Source organism: Silurus meridionalis, chromosome 18 (genome assembly GCF_014805685.1).
Source record: "Silurus meridionalis isolate SWU-2019-XX chromosome 18, ASM1480568v1, whole genome shotgun sequence".
In the NCBI taxonomy this organism is placed as follows: domain Eukaryota; kingdom Metazoa; phylum Chordata; class Actinopteri; order Siluriformes; family Siluridae; genus Silurus; species Silurus meridionalis.
This window is the reverse complement of record NC_060901.1, coordinates 3,791,013-3,813,537: the sequence shown is the minus strand read 5'-3', so window position 1 is coordinate 3,813,537 and position 22,525 is coordinate 3,791,013. Positions and strand designations below refer to the sequence as shown.

The 22,525-nt window shown below is 40.9% G+C and overlaps 1 protein-coding gene across 3 annotated transcripts in view; it reads right to left on the bottom strand.

Annotated features, from left to right (window-relative positions):
* The window catches only part of wnt5b (wingless-type MMTV integration site family, member 5b), a 119,631-nt gene that overhangs the window by 49,184 nt on the left and 47,922 nt on the right, over window positions 1-22,525 (bottom strand). For all 3 annotated transcript variants that reach the window (XM_046873315.1, XM_046873313.1, XM_046873314.1), the window contains exon 2: window positions 7,121-7,257. The gene's annotated coding sequence lies outside the window, so the exon portion shown is untranslated. The remainder of the gene's footprint in view (window positions 1-7,120; window positions 7,258-22,525) is intronic.

Here is a 22,525-nt window from a genome sequence, read left to right as displayed (position 1 = left end):
CCCTTTCTTTTAGCACACAGGCTTTGAATGGCCTGCTGGCCCCTTGACCAGTCCCAGAGAGAGAGAGAGAGAGGGAGAATTCGCAGCCTAAAAGCTACAAACATTTTCGCTCGCGTCGTCTCGCTCGCCGTGGAGCGCTCACACCCGCGCTCACGATACCTACACATATTGTGATTTCCACAAGATCCGATTTGCTATATCGCGACAGAAACTGTCGTAAAAGACCACCTGCAGCTCGCAGGGGCGCTTAAAACAAAGCAGCCGGCTCCTTCTCGACGCCGCGAGAGGTGTCGCCGACTTTTTATTCATCCTTTTGAAGTTTTTCCCCGAGGTGCGACCGAGGTACCTCCCGTCTCGGGACACGTGTGATTGAGGTTAAAGGTGCTCAGATTCCGGCAGTGGTGTAGCAAAGGAAGGCTCGGATGTTGGTAGGATTGAGAAAGAGAGAAAGACTGAGAGGTGCGTATTCGGTGTGTAATGCCAGTCAGTTTCCCGGTCCCTGGAAAAAAGCCCAGGAGGAATCTGTGAGTCACCGTTTGACTTTGCTTTGTGAAAAGTGAGTGTGCAGTGTGAGTTCTGCCTGAGTAAGGCACATGGGCATGCTGGCTTAGCAAACAACTCATAGGGAGATGGGAATGTTTCAGTGAGTGTATTTGGATTTATTTCTGACTCTTCTTGTGCCTGGAAAAAGCCACAGTTGCATATTAATGTTTATAATTAACACTCTATCGTCAATGGGAGTCAAGATTCTTTCATTGATTTACAGCTCTCGACAGTGGTGCCAGTCTGATTTAGCCTGTATAAACAGACAGATGCAGCGGTGCTTTAGTATGCTACTCTCTTTAGCTCACTCACGTCCTCGTCTCATGTGAAGGCCGTCAGCAACCTCCATCGATGTATCACTATCCTGCCAAACGGCATAACTCAATACAGCTTGAACTGCATTCTGGGATTTTGTCACCAGCATTTGCACCGACCTCTACGCCAGAGTTCGTTCAGAAGCTCGTTTTTTTTCAAAGGCAAAATCGGACCGGTTCTCTTTTTCCCATAAGACTGGACATCATGGTAGTGAAGATGTTGGACTTCTGATCGGAAGGTCATGGGTTAAGATTCCTGCTGGTATAACAGATGTACGTCGATCTGGATAATGTAAACGTTAAAGACGTTCCGAAGTCGGGACTTGGCTTAGATTTTAGTGGTGTCTTGGAGATAAAGACTGGAGAAAGGTTTGGAAGGCTCCACGACATCTACAGCTACTCCAGAATCCTCATTCACTTGGCATCGCTGCGCGGCGAAAGTAGCTTTTGGTTTCGGAAAGTGAGCTCCGAATGTTTGTTTTATTTCTCCTCAGATTGGATATCGTTGTAACAGCGCCAGCATAAACAACTCACTCCGTTATATTCCCAGTTTATTATAACACTTGGAATATAACAAATATTCCAGGTTTCACTAGAATTTGTAATGAATTTATAGTCAATACTATGATATTTATGAAAAATTTAATTTGGGAATCTTGCAGTACGTGGAGGTGGAAAAGACGGATCAGGTTATTCCACCTGGTATAAAAAAAACTAACCTCTGGAGCTTCATATTATGGGATGTTTTTCATCCGTTAAGCCTTTTTGGTTATTATTCATGGAGTCATGTGGATTTGTCATTTCAGATATACGCAGTTTGTAGCGTACACAGGGAAACGAAACCATGTTTCTCCGGGACCAAAGTGTTCCATCGAACAACACGGCACAGAACTAACTTGCATAGTCTAAATGTAAATGGCTGGTGGTGACGAGTGTGTGTGTGTGAAAGGTGAGGTATCCGGAATGGAATGGGTTAAAAAGGGTTTTCCCAATTCCCCACATCTCCCTGGCCTTTGCCGCACCTCTTGTGTGCGGATGCCGAGGTGCGAGTTGGCGGCCGGGCGCTGGACGCTAGGTGCCAACTTTCCTCTGTGAGCTCGGGACAGGATTTCACCGCGGTCATGTGACCTTGCTGGATGTGTGAGGGCTCGTAGATGAAGTGTAGGGAACCCAAGCTGTTGTCTACTCTCTCCTTTCTCTCTTTTTTTTATTTTTGCCAAGTACTTTATTGTCCTTAACGGTTACATACGGCGTTGCTAAAACATCAGGAGAAAAAGGTGAAGATAAAATATAATAAAAACTAAAAATACTGATTTTAAAAAATACAAATAAAATGTAGAATAAATATATAGATCTAAATATATATTATAAAATATAACATATAGAGGATGTATATTGAAAAAACTAATATATTGAGAGAAAAAAATATATGTATATATGAAATTTCTTTTCTAAAAGTTAAAAAAAAAAAACAATAGAAATCTAAATATATAATAAATGTACAATATATAGAGGGGAAAATATTAATAGAATACATGGTGATATAAGAAGGCAAAAGTATATAAATAATAATGCTAAAAAATAAAATATTAAGGAAAACTTTCAAAAATGTAGTAACAATAATACATGTATAATATAGAGAGGGGAAATAATAGAATATATGGTGAGAAAGAAGTATAATAAAAATGATAAAAATAGTAATATATAAAGGATAAACATTTCATGGTGAATATATATGGAGAAGAAAATACAATTAAAAAAAGATGAATGTTCAAATGTAGGAAAAATGTAGGTATGAGGGTTAAAATATTACGTACAATATAAAATGAAATGAAAAAAAAAACGAGTGTAAAGATCCAGTGAGATGTGATCAGAGTAGTAATTCGTTCCTGAGCATTTTTTCGAGGTAAAATTTCGGTGTCCTTTTTCTATCTCAATCTTTCTTTCTCTGGCACACACCCGAGAGAGAGAGAGAGAGAGAGAGATGGATGGATGGAGTGTGACCCTAGCTGAGCAGAGTTGTAGAAATAACCCGAGGCTTGAACGCAAACACACACTCTGCTGCTCGTCTCAGAACGCATCGGTATACCACGTGCACGTCTTTCCCTGTCTTTTCTACCCTACACATTTCTCTCCACCGTCCCTCCGACAGGATTAAGTAGCCTGTACACATGTACCTCTCGATCTCCGCTTTCATATACGCCGTAACCCGAGCCGCCGAGCTTCGTGCACAGAAGAAACTCAAGTGCAGGATTGAAAAAATTAACAATGCCTAGCTGTTTTTTAGGTAGAGGGAGAAAAAAAAGGGCAGCCTGTAATTTGAAGCATGTTGGTTCTTCTGCACCAGGCATTCCTGGCTTCATTCCTCCTGACCTGAATCCTGAAGCAGGTAACGCTGACCCTCTCAAAAGCAGCTCTGTTACAGAAAAAGAAGCTGCTGTATAGAGTTCCAGTGGGATTCGTTTTTTTTTTTTTTTTTGATTTCCCGAAGTTGAACTTTTTTGGATATTATATTCCTGGTGGTGGAACAAATCTGATGCACTGTAAACGCACAGGTGCACATCCTATACTCGTACATGCACACGTTTGAGTTTCACTCGAGTGGAATAATTCATGGCTCGTTGAAACTGCTTCTAATTAATATCTGAATAATATTAAGACAAAATGTATGCTTCCATTATAATATCTCGCAGTAGACGTGTTCTGGTTATTTAACGGTTTCCGATGCGGCAGTGATTTAGTCCACGGCTCAAGCCCCAGTATGACCAAGCTGCCGCTCACGGCGCCCTTGAGCAAGGCCCTCAACCCTCTGTCCTCTAGGGGCGCTGTGTCATGGTTGACCCGGTGCTCTGACCCCCGCTTCCAAACATCATTGCGATATGCGAAGAAAAAATGTTACTGTGCTGTAAAAAAAGTGTGACCGTATCATTTTTTTCTTTGTTTCCGTCTCAGTTTTTTTTTACTTCTATGCATCTATTAATGAATGTCGCACTGATTCTGTAACAGTGATGGGAAGATTGGATCATTTTAGTGACTTGGTTCTTTAAATCTCGTTCCTTTAAATACCTTCATATAGTCTATGGGAGTCATGTGATAATAGAACGAACGACTCCGATTCATGAGAGTCGAGTTGAACTGCTCAATTCTCTTTCCTGTGTAATGCAGTGCATAACGTATATGGGAGTCACGTGATTAAAAGAACGAGCGACTCGGACTAGAAGAGTCGAGAGGTAAACTACTTGATTCTGGAGAGAAAATGACTGAATCACTCTTTGTACTACTTGTTCTTCAGAGTCACATTAAAGAGTCGCTCAAAATGAACGAATCGTTCATGAACAATCAGTATTCTGTATCATGGTCAGTTGAGTCGCATGTTCAGTCTGTAATAATTATTATATGTATAATAGTAACATACTTTGTGAGCACTAAGGGTTCACGGGAAAACGGCCTTGCGTGAAAAAAAATCGGACACCGATGCTTCCGGCTGTTCTGCTTTCTCACCTCTGCACTCCTGGTAAATCTAATTCAAGCCACAATTTAATCTTAATCTAGCTCTAGTCCTTCTCCATAAAATCAGCCTGTTGAATTCTGGACCACACTTATCGTCTTAAGACAAAAAAAAAAACATAACAGAGAAAAGCAGATTTCTGTTAATCTGGTTGAAAGTGCCATTTCACTGTAGGACTAGGCTTCATCTCTCCACACCACGAAACTGCCCTCAGCCACCAACGCTCCGAATTCGATGCTAACACCACCGCTGCTGCCGTAGATCGCTAACTTGCTCTGTGTTGCATTCAGGGATGCTGACATATGCATCTACATCTCTACTACTTAATATGACGTGTTAAAAATGGACAGCCAGAGAAGAAGTTCTAGGCATGATTCTTTGCTAACTGTGCTAGCAATCGGGGCAGGGGGTTAAAACGATGTGTGTGTGTGTGTGTGTGTGTGTGTGTGAGTTTGTGTGTGTTATATTAATGTTCAATTCTTGCTCTTTCTATCACTTATATTCTTAAGGGCAGAAATGTGCATCTGTTTGTGCATGTAGGAGTGAGCGCAGCCAAACAAGATGAGGTTGAGCGCACAGGGTTTTTCCCCCCAATGTGTGTGTGTGTGTGTGTGTGTGTGTGTGTGTGTGTGTGTGTGTGGGAGGTGGAAAGAGGGTGTGAGTGCCGTGTGTGGCGCTCCGCATCCACTCAACCAGGAAGAGAGGTATAGAAGGGGGAGATGAGAGATGGATGACAGGGGGAGGTACACTGCTCCGCTTCGATCTCTCCACACAAATGCATTAGCCTCTTTACCACATGTGCCCAGCCCTCAGAAGCCACAGGCCACCCGCTCTCAGCACGCTGCACTGGCAGCCTGAGTGGCGCTCGCAATCCTCTGAGAGGTTAATGGAATATTTTTGGGGTCGTACAATCTTATTTGGACAGCGCTTATTCAAAATAGGCGTGAGTACAAACACGTTAGGGAAAGGTGATTCGAGGAAAAACAAGCTCGGGGTTTAAAAAAGACATCGTATGAGTCAAAGATGTATATAAAATTCGTTAATAACTCATCAACGCAAATCCATTTCAACAGCGGTAAATGTATTAACGCGTAATTAATGCGCCGCACATTTCTGTTTGATCATTTTTAAATAAATGCATATAAAAGTGGCGAAACTAAAACATTCAACGCAACACACATTTGTTCGTCCTTTCTTTACTCGGATATTTAAAAAATTAGATTTACTCCACCGTAATTTTTTGTATTCACTAAACATTTATTTTACCGACGCGCCAAGTCTCAAACCAAGCACGTGAGCACACGTCCGGCGAATAAAACCGTCGGTGCGGAAACATAGCAAAAGTTCCATGTGGTCTCGTGATGATTTAGGTAAATTAAAGCACAATAATATTTTGTCTTCATGCTCTATGTTGAGTTTGGTTTCACTAATAATAAACATATATTCGTATAAAGCATCCATAATTGTGCATTGGTCATTTTGATAAGCGTATTAAAAACGTAAAAAAAAAGGATGAATTTACGGTACATTTAGAACAGTAAAAAAAAGTGTGATTAAGTTGCGATTAATTAACGGGTTAACTCATGACAATCATGTGATTAATCACAACTTAATCACACTTTCTTTTTTGGTCTAAATGTACCATGAATTAATACTTTTTTAACGTTTTTTTATACGCTAATCAACATGACCAATGTACAATTTATCCTTTAGAATTTTTAAATAATTTTAAGGTTTACTCTGAGGTAAAAATTTCTTATTAACATGTAAAATAAGATATAAGCTAAACTGTGTTTGTCGTTACATGTTATTTTACATGATACAGAGACATTTTACCTCAGAGTAAGCCTTAAAATTATTTGAAAAGCCAAAAGGGTTACACCTTTTTACAGTACAGATAGTCCCAGAGTTACAATGGCTCAACTTGCGATTTTTCGATCTCACGATGACGACAATATTGTAAAAATATTTTAAGTTTCGCACGGAAGGCAAATGTAGCCACATCCACATATACTGTATAATTTATACAGTACGATACTGTCAATTGCTTTGTTTTACTAAATAATGTACTGTAATATGGTAAATTATTGAAATATTACAGCATACTATTCCATACTGATCATCATTCTTCAAGAGTACTGGGTAGTTTAAGCCATGTCTCGACTTTTCAAGTTACCATGCGGTCATCAGACTGTATCTCCAGTGTAACTCGGGGACTAACTGTGTGTACATACAGGTTCCAAGATAAAATGCGTTCATATTTACATTGTTTTATACGTGATACTAAAACATTTTACCTCAGCGTCAGCTGTAATGGCATTCACAAAAGCCATGTATTAGAGGTCACACTTTTATACACTATATGGACAAAAGTATTGGGACACCTGACTTTCCCGACTAAATGTTGCAGGCAGACTATTGTACAGAACATCTTTGGATGTGATAGCCTTACATTTTTACTTGAACTAGGAGAAACCTGTTCCAGCTCCATGAAGATTTGCTTTATATGGGTTGGAGGGGAAGATCTTGAGTGGCCTGCTATAACAGCCTCAACCTTATTGAACACCATTTTTGGCCTGACTTTACAAACACCACTGTGGCTCTATGAGGCTCTCGAGTGGAGGTTATTATAACAGGAAATATAGTGACTAAATATGGCATGCTAAGGTGTCCACCAACTTTTGTCCATATACTGTAGTTCATCATATGTATTTTTATTCATATTCACTAGCCAATTTTAACCAAAACTACTTACTGATGATTTGTTTTGCTTTAGTGGATTTGGACTTTGGTGAATTTGGATTTCCAACCTTTAACCACTGTGGTCAGCTCGAAACTGTAGCTTTTCACCTCACGAGTATTTTCGGGTGAATATCGGGAGTCGGTGTGTTCCTGGGGAGAAAACAGTAGGTTAGGAAAAGGCAAACCTTATAACATCCTAGCTCAAGCTATATACAGTAACACTTATGTTTTAGCAGCTATAAATGGTCATTATTTCATTCAACCTTCTCTTGAAATTAAAACATTTAAACATTTCCTTATAGAAATCTTCCTAATAGTAAAGATTATACTTTTCTTTCTACAATTAGTACTGAATTATCTAAATCTACTTATATATATATATATATATATATATATATATATATATATATATATATATATATAATATAGTGTTTATAAACCCTGTCATTTGTGTTATATCTTGTAGTAGCTCTCAGAGCTGGTTACATAAATGTAAACACCTTCCAACCAATCAGAACCGAGAACCGAACAGCTCTGTCACCCGATTGGCTACAGAAAAAAAATGGCCCCGGAACACCTCTCCGTCACAGAAGTGGAGAAATGTACAGAAGTAGGTGTTGAAAAGCGATCATCTGATTTCTTTGAGAGAAAGCGACATGACGTGTATGTAAAATACGGATGTAATAACGCAATAATGGACTCCCTTTGTGTAATATACGTTTTATGCACGTATGGGGTGTTTGTTACGGCCGAATGGAAACCAGCCAGCTGTGTAAGGCGTTCTGCCAAGAAAAACAGATTTAATGAGTCAAAATGAATGAAAATATGGGAAGGAGAAGATCTCGGGTATATTTTTTCAGTCAGCAGCTCGCCTTGGGCTGTTTAAGAAAATTCTTGATCAAGCTCAGGGTTTGGAAATAAAAAAAAAGTAGGAAGGGAATGTTCCAAAAAGGACAGCAGCATATTCAAAAAGGAATGTGCTGTGTGCCAGCAGAATGCTGTTTTCTTTCTTTCTCTCGCTCTCTCTCTCTCTCTCGCTGGGTTGGAAAGGTCTGGCCTGGCTACTCTGTGTCAGAGACGTGGAACAGGCGGCATTACACAACAGGAAGTGAGGCAGGTCTCCGGAGCTTTAAGACAAATAGACCGGTTTGATCAAGTTTAGCGCTGGGCTCCCCAGAGCCTGACTCTCAATAGTGGCGCCACTTCGCAAACACACACACACACACACACACACACACACACACAGAAAAAAACATGCTTACAGCTTCATCTAGCTTTTTTCACTCGCTCTGTTTCTCACACAGCCTGGGCATCGGGCTGAGACTCGGCTTTACGGTGATTATATTAAAATCATGACCTCAAGATATCACAAACACTTCACCGGGTGATACAATCTGACCTCTAAATCTTCTAAACTCTGAGTTCAATTTTAATTCCTTTTTCCATTCCAAATAAATTCACTCCAGTCACCTTTTATTCCTACACATGTCTAAAATACTAATTCCCCCCCCATCTTAGTCAATTTATCACCTAGCTAGCTGATCTATGGTGATAGGGAGGTGGTAGCTTAATAGTTAAGGCATTTGGATTTATAAGTCATAAGTTCAAGTCTCAGCCACACCAAGCTGCCACTCCTGGGCCCCTTAGTAAGGCCCTTGACCCCATATCTACTCAGTTTTATGAATGATATCATCACTCTGGATGTCTGCTAAATGGCGTAAATGTTTGATGAGGTGTTTTGGTAGTTACAATGTTATACTTTTGAGGTGCAAAAAGACAATCCGAAATCAAGACCGAAATGCTGCAAGTTCACTCAAGTCTCATATAACGGGGCAGTCGAGGGTTAATGGCCTTGCTGAGGGGCCCAGCAGTAGCAGTTTGACAGTGTTGGGATTTGAACTCATAACCTTCTGATCAGGAGTAAGTAAATAAGTGAGTCAGTGATATTCCTGTATATTTATATATCATGGTAAAAGACATGAATGGCAATTATTGATTTATTTTACATTTTAGAATAATTTATGTTTCCCCAAGAAAAAATTTGGGGAAGGAGCCTTTTGCAAGGAGCACAGAGGGTTAATGAGTGACAGCTTGGCCCCAAGAGTGACATCTTGGCAATACCCGGGTTTTAACCCCCAACTTTTCGATCAGTAACCCAGAGCTGTACCACCTCCCATTATTTGGCAGATGCCCTCATCCTTACATTTACTCATCCATACAACTGAGCAGCTACAGGGTTAAGGGCCTTGCTCATGGACCCAGGAGTAGCACTAGCAGTGTCTGGGATTGGAACTGATTCCCTTCAGATCCAAAGTCCAATGTTTTAAACCCTAAGCTACCACCTCCCCACCTCATTATGATTCCCAATACTTCGATTAGACTTGCATAGGACCTCTGGAAGTTTCCCAACACTAATGATTTTCCATGGATTAACAAATGGCATGTATTTTTATCCTGTTAGAGTTATATTTAAAGTTTTATAGGATCCACAAATACGAGCTGGTGCCTGTGATCCAACTAAAAACACTGATACACAGAAGAAAACGGGTCGATTTGAGTACTGAGCGAGTAATAATGGAAGCCATTTAGCAACAAAAACTGATTCAAGTGTTAATGATGAAAACATGAGTTACTATTTTTCCACATTTCTCTCTTTATTCATGGCATACACGAATGCAATGCTGGAGGAAAAAAAAACAAAGTTTCCCTGAATACAGTGGATTCACTCCAGGAATGCTGGTTAAAGAATAACTAAAAACAGGATCTAGGACTGGCAATGGAGCCGTACAGAGGAGCCAAGTCTAGTCTTCAGCTGCTCATTAATGCACACACACACACACACACACACACACATACACACTGAGCCAGAAGCGGAGGCTCACACACAACCTCAGTTATCTGCCCACTGTCCAGTTCTGCAATCTCCAAAAATTTGATGGAAAAAAAACATCTCCAGTCAGCAAAAGCAAGCTGACATTGTTTCAGCTTGTCAGAAGCAATCCACGGAGGATAGAACATTCCAGAACTCCGAGCCTGCAGGAGGGAAGGGCCGAGCGGTAAAGCGGTAAAACCAGGCCCCGGTCGACCGCAGAGTTCCAAACACTCACGAATACTCGTACTCACGAAGCTTACCCAGTGCAATTATTCAACATTTCGATTCTTATCGTGCGCACGGATACGAATCTTTCTGTCTTCCCGTCTGTCTTGTTTATCTAAACACACACGTGAAGTCGGGGGGAAAAACTGCTACATGCCGCCACACATCACGTTCTTCACGTCTGGATACAACAACGCAGAAATGTCTGTCGGGCAAAAACATTCGGCTTGATTTTGCTCTCGCAGACCAGAATCAGACGTCGTTGAAAAAATGTGTTCAATTATGAACTGAGATCGTTTCAGCAGATTACATCACAGTCCTGAATCTTTACAACGTGTAAGATAGCAGCTTAGTGCCCATGCCATGAAAGAGGGCTAATGCCAAAAACATTGCTAATATTGAGAGAAATGTGCTTAAAAGTGCAGTGTGTGTACAAGCTGCAACAGTACTCGCCTAAAATCCAGCACTAGGATTAGACCAAACTAAGCACAGCTACAAATACAAACAAAAATTTGTGGACACTTCATCAAAAGATTAGTATGTGCTTTTTGAACATTTACAGTCTACTTCACTCTCACACAAGTCAGGTACTGATGCAGGGTAAGGAGGCCCAAAGAAAGGTGTTCAATAGGGTTGAGGTCAGAGCTCTATAGCAGGAGATCTTCCACTCGAGCCCATGAAAAGCAGATCTTCATGGAGCTGGCTTTGTGCACAGGGTTTGCATTGTCATTCTGGAACAGGTTTGGGTCTCCTACTTAAAGTAAAGGGATCTCCAAAAAAACACCTCTAAATTTGTGGTAACAGTTTGGGGAAGAACCACATATGGCTGGAAAAGTCTATGTAAAGTACAGTACAGACCAAAAGTTTGGACACACCTTCTCATTCAAAGAGTTTTCTTTATTTTCATAACTATGAAAATTGTGGAGTCACACTGAAGGCATCAAGGGCTATTTGACCAAGAAGGAGAGTGATGGGGTGCTGCGCCAGATGAACTGGCCTCCACAGTCACCGGACCTGAACCCAATCGAGATGGTTTAGGGGTGAGCTGGACCGCAGAGTGAAGGCAAAAGGGCCAAGCATCTCTCGGGGAACTCCTTCAAGACTGTTGGAAGACCATTTCAGGTGACTACCTCTTGAAGCTCATCAAGAGAATGCCAAGAGTGTGCAAAGCAGTAATCAAAGCAGAAGGTGGCTACTTTGAAGAACCTAGAATATGATATTTTTCAGTTGTTTCACACTTTTTTGTTATGTATATAATTCCATATATAATTCCACATGTGTTAATTCATAGTTTTGATGCCTTCAGTGTGAATCTACAATTTTCATAGTCATGAAAATAAAGAAAACTCTTTGAATGAGAAGGTGTGTCCAAACTTTTGGTCTGTACTGTATATGGACAGACAAGTAGTGATTCTATCATTCAAAATCCTAATCAATCCTCTACCGTTCCAATTTTTTTTAAAGGAAACTCCACTGCCGAAAAACAACGTTCACACCGACGTCGATGCGATATAGAAGTCAAGGCACATTTTTTCCCAGTCCTGATGTGGATCATGGTTGGGGTGAATCAATAGGAGGATGTTGTTAATATAAAAGTGATGCAAAAAATACACAATAAACAGGAAGTAGAACAAAAAGGGAACCGAACTTACTGAAAGAATTAGATACATATACTTGTCACATGTACATTTCAGCACAAGCTAGGATCAGCCATGATACAGCGCCTCTGGAGCTGAAAGGGTTAAGGGCCTTGCTCAAGGGCCCCAGCTTGGCAGTGCTTGGGCCATTGATGGGAAGATCGGATAGTTCTTGGTTCTTTGAATCTTTTTTGAATCACTTAGTTCATTTAGTTTCTTTAATCCTTGAATAAACTTCATGGCGTCTATGCTGTGATGAAAGAACGAACGACTCGGACTAGAAGAGTCGAGAGGTAAACTTCTCAATTCTGTCTCCTGTATAAAACCTACGGAGATTTTGCGATGCTTTGCTTGTACGCGTCCAGTAGAAAACGAACAAATCACTCTTTAAGATGACTCGTTCTTCTGATTCACATTTAAGATTCGTTCAAAATAAACGAATCATTCATAAAACAACACAATTACTAGCTGGGGCTCAAACCTGCAACCTTTGGATCAGTAATCCAGAACCTTAAACATTAAGTTCCCACAACCCAGAGAGGGAATTTTTCTGAGCTGAATGTATCTTTAAGAACTAGCTAAACACAGCACTGAAATTAAAATGTTCAGCTAATGCTGCTCAATATTCATTAGATGTTAGCTAGTATTTAGCAAGACAGATGCCTTCAGGCTACTTGTATTTGAAGATAAATCTAGCTCTTGAGCTAACGCTAATATTATTTGGAGGTGTATGAGGCGCACATTGATGACATCAGAGGTTGATGTATATCATTCCAATTGTATACAAATTACTATCAGTCCTTTTCTTCTCCAAAGCATCCCTTTATCCACTCGTTTACTTTCCGGACGTCTTTCTCACACATTCGCATTCGATCTCTCGATCGTTTTCGTACTGCCTCTCCCTCTCTCGTGGCCTTTCTCTCATCCTTTATCTCTCACACACTCACTCGATCTCTGTCTCTCATGCTGCCTCTCACTCTCTTCGTCTTTCTCTCTCTCATTCCATCAATCTCTCTCTCAGTCTGTGTCCTTCAGTCTCGTAAAATCGTTCTCTCACACTCTCCATCTCTCGTTTTTTTCTTACTGCCTTTGTGTGTCTTTGTCTTTCGCTCATTATTTATCTTCTAATCAATCAATCTCTCTCTCATGCTGTTTCTGTCTCTTACTCTGCCTTTCACTTTCTCTCTCTCTCTCTCTCTCTCTCTCTCTCTCTCTCTCTATATATATATATATTACTCATTCACAACCTCTCCATTTCTTTCCTTCCTTGACTTACTAACAATATTTCTCTCTCTTTCTCTCCATCACTCACTTACAATCTCTCCTTACTTTCCTTCACTTACTCTCTCTCTCTCTCTCTCTCTCTCTCTCTCTCTCTCTTTCTCTCTCTCACAATCTTTCTATCTCTCTCTCTCCATCATTCACTCACATCTCTCTCTATCCATCACTCACTCACAACCTCTCCTTTCTTTCTTTCACTCATTCACAGTCTCTCTGTCTCCCCATCACTCCCTTCCTTACTCAAAATATCTCTCTTTCCATCTCTGTCACTTACTCACAACCTCTTCCTTTCTTTCCTTCCTTACTCACAGTCTCACTCTCTCTCTCTCTCTCTCTCTCTCTCTCTCTCTCTTTGACGCTTACTTACAATCGCTCTCTTTCTCTTTTACTCACTAACAATCTCACTATCTCTCTTCCTCCATCATTCATTCACCTCTCCCTTTATTTTCTTTCTTGACATACTCAAGTCTTTCTCTCTTTCTCTCTCACTCCATCTATCACTCACAATCTGTCTATCTTTCATCACTCACAACCTCTCTTTCCTTCTCTCTCTCTCTCTCTCTCTCTCTCTCTCTTTTACCCACAATCTTTTCTCTCAATCTGTGTCCTTCAATCTCTATCCTGAAATATTTCTCTTACACACTCACTCTCCATTTTCCTTTTTTCTTACTGCCGATCAGTCTGTCTTTGTCTTTTGCTCATTCTTTAACTCTTACTCACTCAATCTCTCTCTCTCTCTCTCAGCTGTTTCTCTCGCTTACTGTCTTTCACTCTCTTTGTTTCTCTTTCTCACCCTCCATTAACTCACAATCCTTCACTCACTCACAGTCTCTTTTTTCATTCACTCACTCATAATCTTTCTCTCTCGCTTGGTCACTTACTCACAAACACTCTCTTTCTGTCCTTCACCTCTCTCTCTCTCTCTCTCTCTCTCTCTCTCTCTCTCTCTCTCACTCTCTCGAAATCTATCACATTCTATCTCTCCTTTTTCTTACTCTCTCTCAGTCTGACTTTGTCTTTTGCTCATTCATTGTCTCTTACTCACTCAATCATTCCCTCTCATGCTCTCTCACTTTCTCTCCCTCTATCACTCACTCACAATCTTTCTTTTTTTCCCTTGCTCTTTCATTCTTTGAGATTTAGAAGCTTTCAGTATGATGCACAGAAGTGCTGCTTGTTTGCTTCAAGGCCACAGTAAAATGTTGGAAAGAACCTGACATTGCTGGAAGGTATTTGAAATATCCACTTCCATCTCTCTCTCTCTCTCTCTCTCTCTCTCTCTCTCTCTCTCTCTCTCTCATCCCTGACAACCCTGCCTGTTCCCTCACTCTCCCACCCTCCCTACACCTTGACCTCTCCTCTACACAGGCTCCTATATGTACATGCATTTCTTCCTGCTCTTTCACACACATGCAATGTTTAAACCCCTGGTTTCCATCATCTCCATCTTCTTCCCTTCCTTCTCTGTCTATCCTCTCTATTCTTTCTTCTGGGAGACCATGGCAAGCGTTTCATTTTTGTTTTTCCTTTTTTTCCCCACAAGCCTTTTTTTTCCCCTCTCTAGCTTTGTCACTCAGTGTGACATGTCCTGTCACATGGTCCATTCGCTCAAACAGACACACGGCCAGAAAAAGCGCTCTTGTTGCCTCCCTCTTTCCATTTCCCTCCATCTCTCTTTCCATCTTGCTCCCCATCCCAGGGCTTGCTCTGTGGCAGAAATTGGGACCTGGTCTCTTTCTGATGTCTATCTGCCCCTTTAGATGTGTCTCCAAGCAGCAGTATGGCTATCTAAGGCTAAGGCTAAAATGATGTGTCTATAGTCTGTGTGTCTAGATAACCGTTATTAATGTTGTGTTTCTGGAGGCATTTGGTGCGAGGAGAGCAAGAACAGAGAGTCACAGTGCAGAACACATTTTTGTTTAACTGTGTGTGTGTGTGTGTGTGTGTGTGTGTGTGTGTGTGTGTGTGTGTGTGTGTGTGTGTGAGTATGTGAGACCAGACACACTAATCCCACACTCGTCTGTACTGCATTCCTTGAAAAACCAAACAAAAAAATTAGAAATATGCCTGCTAGCAGAGGCCATTGTGTAGGTGGAGGTGGTAGCTCAGTGGTTAAGATCTGTTCAGAAGGTTGTGAGTTCAAATCTCAGCAGTTCAAACACCAAGCTACCACTGCTGAGCCCTTGAGCAAAGCCCTCAACTGCACAGTTATATAAATGACATATAATTGTAAGTCACTCTGATAAAGAGAGTCTGCCAAATGTGTAGCAACGACTTTATATCACAGCCCGGCCTAAAATTGATTCTGATTGGTCGAAAGTTCTAATACATTTTTTAAATTGCTGCACCAACCACCGAGCATCGAGAATCACAGGTTCCAATTAGCTTAATCCAAATTACCTATTCTATGGAAGCCTGTTTCTGCCACAAAAGAAAAAGTTTGCTTAATTGCCACTTTATTTTTTTTCCAATTCAGAATTCCACGTTTTTTCTCGCGGTTCCAGCTTTTTTCCTTGCAATTCCGACTTTTTTTCTCATGATTCCGACTTTATTTCTTGCAAGTCCGACTTATTTCTTGCAAACCTGACTTTATTTCTGACAATTCTAAGTACTTTTTTAAGAATCAAGAGGTAGCTTGACTTCTGCTCCTGCTTTAATGTTGCAATGTAACACGTACATGTACATGCCAGACAGAAGCTAAGGCTTGGCCTTTGTCTTGTTCCGGAACAAGACAAAAGAGTTTGTGAATCCACACCTAAAATAGTCTCTATGATTTTATTCATTGTTTCACAGACCGATCTATTGATTGTAGCCTATTTAATTTTCAATGTGTAAAGCTTTCTGGCTCTACAGACGGGGTGAGGCTGCTCAACTGGCAAAAAAAAAAGTCGGAATAGCGAGTAAAACAATCGGAATCGCGAACAAAACAGTCAACATTGCGAGATATAAAGTCGAAATCTGGAAAAAAATCAAGTCAATTGTGAGAAATAAAGTCAGAATTGCGAGTAAAACAGTCGTAATTGTGAGTAAAACAGTCGGAATCGCGAGAAATAAAGGCAGAATTGTGAGTAAAACAGTCGGAATCGCGAGTAAAACAGTCGGAACCGTGAGAAATAAAGGCAGAATTGTGAGAAATAGAGTCAGAATTGCGAGTAAAACAGTCAGCATTGCGAGAAATAAGGGCAGAATTGTGAGAAATAAAGTCAGAATCGCGAGTAAAACATTTGGAATCGTGAATAAAACAGTCGGAACCGTGAGAAATAAGGGCAGAATTGTGAGAAATAGTCTCAATTAGGCCATTTTTATAATGCAGCATTTTATTTAATATAAAATAACGAACAAATATGAAAGCTCATCATGTACATAGTGAAGCTTTTCTGTAAAGTAGTTTATATAACTATTTAGAGAAGGAGTCTCCAGTGTCAGAGCTCTGAACCAGACATGGGAAAGTATTCCTGAGCTTTGCGATTTTTTGAGGAGGATAAAATGTAGCTGTTATAACATAAGCGATAACAGGAACGAAGCTATAACAAGATTTTGTTCTTCAATTCAAATGCCAATGGAATAAATCACACAGAGACATGCTATTATTGGAAAATATACTTCGAAATCTGTCCGAAAAGCATGAAAATGTGTCGAGGCTTCTTCTCGTATCACAGTAGTAGCAGGGTATTTCAATCCGAAAACCTCTCAACCTGTGATTATTATCAGCATCGCGTTATAAGTAGTGTTCAGCGTTTTTTTCATACAGGAAATAAGATTTTTTCATATCTGTTCATTAGATTGTGTGAAGGCCATTTTGAGGAAATTTCCAGCCCAGTTCTTGAATGCTTGAAATAAGTACACTTTTTACACTATAATGACAAAAGTTTGTGGAAACCTGGGCAGAAGATTGTTATGTGTATTGTTTTGAACATCGCATTCCATTTAGTTCCCATTTGCTCTTATAATAACCTCCACACTTTTGGTAAGATGTTTCACTAGATTTTAGAGAGTGTGCCACAGTCAGAGAGTCACAGTAGGTGAAAGAAAGAAAAATGGAAATGAGATGAAGTGCCCTTGATGTCAAGCTCTGAAATATGTAATCTTTTATTCAGAGATCTTTTGGATGGACTTTCTCATGTTATTAGAACATCTTGTGGACAACTCGCCATAAGATTGCTATGTGCCCTTTTTTTGGACATCCCATTCAATATTGAGCCCCCATTTGCTGTCACTATAACCTCCACTCTTCTGGGAAGATGTTCTACTAGATTTTTGAGGTTGCTTGTGGAGCTTGCGATCAATCAGACTTTAAAGTCAGGTACTGATGTAAATGAGTTGAGGAGGCCTGGGGTGTGGTCAGTGTTCCAAGTCATTGTTCAATACGGTTGAGGATCAGAGCTCTAAAGCAGGAGATCTTCCACTCCAACCCTTGGTTTACGTCTTCTAGTTGAAGTGAATTTAAAAACATTCATGCTACTGCACCAAAAACAGTTGTGTGCCCTCAGAATTCAGCTTCCAGTTTGAGGAAGAAGTATGTAGGGGAGGAAAAGTCAGTTGTCACAAATCTTCTGGCAACAACTTTTTATGTAAGTAGGAAATCTTAACCCAGAACTTTAAAACAATTGCATTGTCCTGGGGCTTTTTAATTGTCACATGTACATTACAGCATAGTGAAATTCTTTCTTCGCATATCCTGGCAATGTTAAGAAGCTGTTGGGTCAAAAAACAGGGTCAGCCATGATACAGCATTCCAGTTAGGGGCCTTGATCGAGGGCCCAAGAGTGTCAATACTGATGTTTGAAACCCTGACCTTCTGATTAGTATCTCAGAACCTTAACCACTGAGCTTCCTCTTCTCCACTGTTTGGGGGGAAAAAACATACTAATTATACAAATTATCAATGAAGCTAAAAACGAATGATAATTTTATATATAAATTATATAATTGTGTAAATCTGCTTTGGGTCAATGTTCGCCTTTAAGATTTTTCAACCTCCAAAGTGGCACAAAGTTGGAATAAAAGAACATGGATGCCTTAATACTTTTTTCTTTTTAGTTATTTAATTATTTATTTATTAGCAATAAAATTCAGCTAGCTAGCAGTAATTGTGTATCTGACATATTTTGACGTCCTCATAACAGCAAGGCAGTGTTATATATTTAACAAGAGAATATTTAATATTATTATAAGTATTAAAATGTATTGTAATGTATTGAAAGGTTAAAAAACAACGCCACCCTGTTTACTGCTGATGCTTTGAGCAGCCTTGTTGATTTGACTTGCTATTTGATGGAGTGGGGGGAGGGGGTGGAGGAAAATGCCTTGAGTTTCTGCCTCGAGTCGAAGGGTCCGATAGCAGCATAGCGTGACGATTATGTTTTTCGACAGCATACAATTTGAGTCTCGGCCAAAGGAAATGTGCATCAGTGGGAAATTTTTCCCATCGAGATTTGGACAATAATTGTTGTTTTAGTGGTGGTTTTTTTTTTTTATATTTGAAGTGATGCATGGAAGATACAGCATGTGTAAGGCCTTGTGTTTTTATTAGCTTTCGATGAAAAGGTAGCTTTTTGGAAAACGCTCACAAGTTGTGGACTATGAAAACGGAGGCTCGCGACGAAGACAAGATGAAAGAGGAAAGGTAAAAACAGGCGTGGCTACGGTGAATTTTTTTTTAGAACGACATCTAGCCGCTTGTGTTTCAGCAGCGATGACACAAGACTTCAATTAAAGCCAGGACGAGCAGGGAATTCACAGCGGCCCTCAGCAACCCACTTCATTGATTTACTCCCCAGCACAGGCGAGTCCGGGGTCCTGCCTGTGATCCCATACCATCTGACCTGAGCCCTGTACAGCTCTCTGAGGAGCAAACACCCTGCCTGCCTGGCTGCCTGCACACACATATACACACACACACACACACACACACACACACACACACACACACACACACATTTGTGAATGTTCTGCTGATAGCACTCCACTCTCCTCCTCGTTCCCCCCCCCTCCTGAAAAGAGGTTCCTCGGCTGGATTAGAGCTCGACATGATTACAGATTTGGTTGCAGATGCGTGTTTTGTTTACGGGGACTAAGTGACTTCTGAAAAAGGCTTTCGGCTCTGAGAGCTTTTTTTTCCCTCCCCGACTCCTCAGAGGCCAACTGTCAAGCTTTTTGCACAGAGTTATAGTAGAAAGGAAAGGAAAAGAGAGAGAGAGAGAGAGAGAGAGAGAGAGAGAGAGAGAGAGAGAGAGAGAGAGAGAGAGAAAGAAATAAAGGGCAAGTAGGATGAGGAATAAAAAAAAAAAAAAAAGGAATTTTCTTTTTTTTTCTTTTTAGTGGAAATGCTAATATGCTAAAATATTCAGCACTCCAACGAGGTGAAAATATATCACCAGAACACAGGGAGGGGTGGAATTAAGGCGAAACCCAGGGTGTCTGGCTTTTAATTCAAAGCATCCGACCATCTTATTCATATTTTAAAGGATAAGACCTCGGCGCAATAAACGAAAAGCAGCTTTGCATACGAGATCACGGCCAATTAAATTGACAGTTTCTAATTCAAAGAAGGAAGCCGAGCCAGGAATTTTCGCAAAAAAAGTTTCCTTGGATAACACAGAGAGAGAGAGGGAGAGAGAGAAAAATAATAATACCATTGTTCTCGTACCCTAATATACGACCTGTTCTGAAAGCAAGAGAGTTGTGAATGTTTGAAAAGTAATTGATTGTTATTGTGAATGCGTGCACCAGAGGAGAATGGTGACGCAGGTCTTCGGGCACAGGACTCGTGCGGTACAGACATTATTTCATCTGTTTAAAAAGGGTCCGGTCTCAAATAAGTCTGCGGTTCTGGAGTTTGTCACGAGGACGAAAACCAGGTAACCGGCGATCATCTGTTCGCCATAACTCAGAGCAGAGTATAATAATAACTTAACCTTCCACTGTGCTTATATAACAGATACGCAGCGCTGGACAGAAAATCAGGAAGATTCATTTTGGAAGAAAGCTTTCCTTTCCTTCGCGGCATTTAAACGCGACTTTCGAATCCACTATGTTTCGCGGAAAAAAACGCGCAGAAGCTGTGGCTTCTTACGGTTTTGCAGAGAACGTGTGGTCTAAGTATGGAAGACTGTCTCCTTACGGAGGGGGAATGAAGCACTGAACTCTATCCATTATTCATTATCCACAGAGTTCTCATACATCACTATTTTCACTTTTTTAAATCCGTTCCAACACGAGATCTTGTAAAAGTTTGACTTTTCCTAAAGTTATATGTATAAGCGGGGTATTTGTACATTTTCACTTAAATGTAATATAATTTACTACTTGCAATAAGTACAAACACATCATTTCTTTTGCTCAGTCTGAACAGTTACATGTTCCCATACGCATCACAACTGCTGTAGCATTTGTATTTTTCACCCCAGTTTTTGTTCACCTGCCAACTTCCACCCACCAGCAGGCTCTCCATTATCAAACAACAGCTACAAGCCGTAGAGGGTGAAGACTAACCTGTGCTTCCTTCCAGACACACAAAATGAACCCGACTCCACGTATTCAAACTGATGCTGGTGCCGGGTCACAGGGCAGAGGAGCGCACTCAGAAGAAAAGTGCTATCTGCCGTCAACTACATACATGAGCTCAAAGACGCCTCGGGTTAGCTAGTGTCTTTGTGATTGACAGGAGAAAGAGGGAGAGAGAGCGAGAGTATGTCCTTTTTTCTTAGAAAGCACGGCCTTGGGTGAGGGTTTTTTGACATGTTCTCGCATGGTTCTCGAAAAGAGAAACTTTAGTAAAAGATTCCATTCGGAGACAGATATTCAGAACAGATCATGTATTCATGTAACACTGAATTTAGAAATTGGCAAATTCAGTGACCTCAATGCTCATGCAGAGGAATTTTAAGACTTGGATTAAACACTACAGAATAGCACTTGATCCAGCACATTGTATTATTTAGTACATATTACATGCTAACATACAGTATATGGAAAAAAAGGTTTGTGGACACCTGAACATAAGATTGGTGTGCGCCTCTTTTTGAACATCCTATTCCACAGTTAGTTCCTGTTTCTGCTTCTAATAAGCGTCACTCTTCTGGGGAGATGTTTCACTCGATTTTGTGGAGATTTGTGCTCATTCAGACATAAAGGTCAGGTACTGATGTAGGTGAGGAGGCGAGGAGGCCTGAGGAGCAGGCAGCATTCTATATATATATCTAGATTTATTATTATTTTTTTAAACACTTTTTCAACTCGAACTCGACCCGATGCCCTCCAGTTAGCATCCTCTTTGATTGGGTTCAAACATATAATACACCTCAATGTGTTTTCTGAATTTACGTTGCATAAACTGCTCTGGAGTAGATAGGAGATCGTGGGCTTGTCGCCTTGGCAACGAGTCCGGCGAAAGCTTTAGAAGACTGGAAAAGTCGGCGATTGTGTCGATTCAGCGAACTCGGTAATCCGTCTATGAAGACCAGAGCCCTGATCTGTGGAGCTCATGACGGGTTGCTGAAAAATAAAAAACGCCGCGTGTATGGGAGGTCCTGCCGAACAGCAAACAAGGCGAGGAGAAATTAAATAAATGAAATAACAGTCTTGTGACTGTCAGAGCTTGGAACGGTGCCTGTAGCAGCCTGAGCTCGAGAGACGGAGACAGACAGAAAGAGCAAGAGAGCGAGAGAGAAAAGGACAGGGGGAGGGAGGGAGGGAGGGAGGAAGAGAGCGAAAAAGGACGAGGAGTGATTTCAAGGGAGGCAGAGTATGGTTTGAGAAAGAAAGTAAAAGGGTGACGGAGCACGAAAGAGTGTCTGAAAAGGAATAAGGGAAAGGATGGAGAGACGGAAATGATACAGCCAGCATGCGGAGGAGAAGAAAACTAAAAGACAGGAAAAAAAAGAAAATGGCAGTAATATGAAAGGCACAGATTTATGCTGTTTTCTGAGAGCCTGTTTGTGTGTGTGTGTGTGTGTGTGTGTGCGTGTGTGTGTGTGCTCAGCAGTGGTCCAGCTTTCTGCCGCCCAGCAGGAAAAATCCCATCATTCTCTACATTCCATACACATTCCAGCTCTGCTTTCACCTCTGCCCCCCTCCTCTCCTTTTTTTAGCCTGTCTTCATAGCAGACCCACTAGAGTAAAGGACTCTCGCCTGAGCTTCTTCCTCCCCTCCTCCGCCCCTGACCTCCATCTCATTCCTCTGATCTGCCCCAGAGGCATGTCTTCACCCTCTTATAACTCTTAATTGAATACATACAGAGTCGACTTGATTATCATATTTGCTCACTTTGTATATCAAAAGTTTGTGGACATAGAACAATTTCTTGATAAACACGGAGATCCTTAACAGATTTCGTCCATGCTGTCCTAATATAAGAAGCCCCACACTTCTGCAAAGGCTTTCCTCCTGATTTTGAGGTGC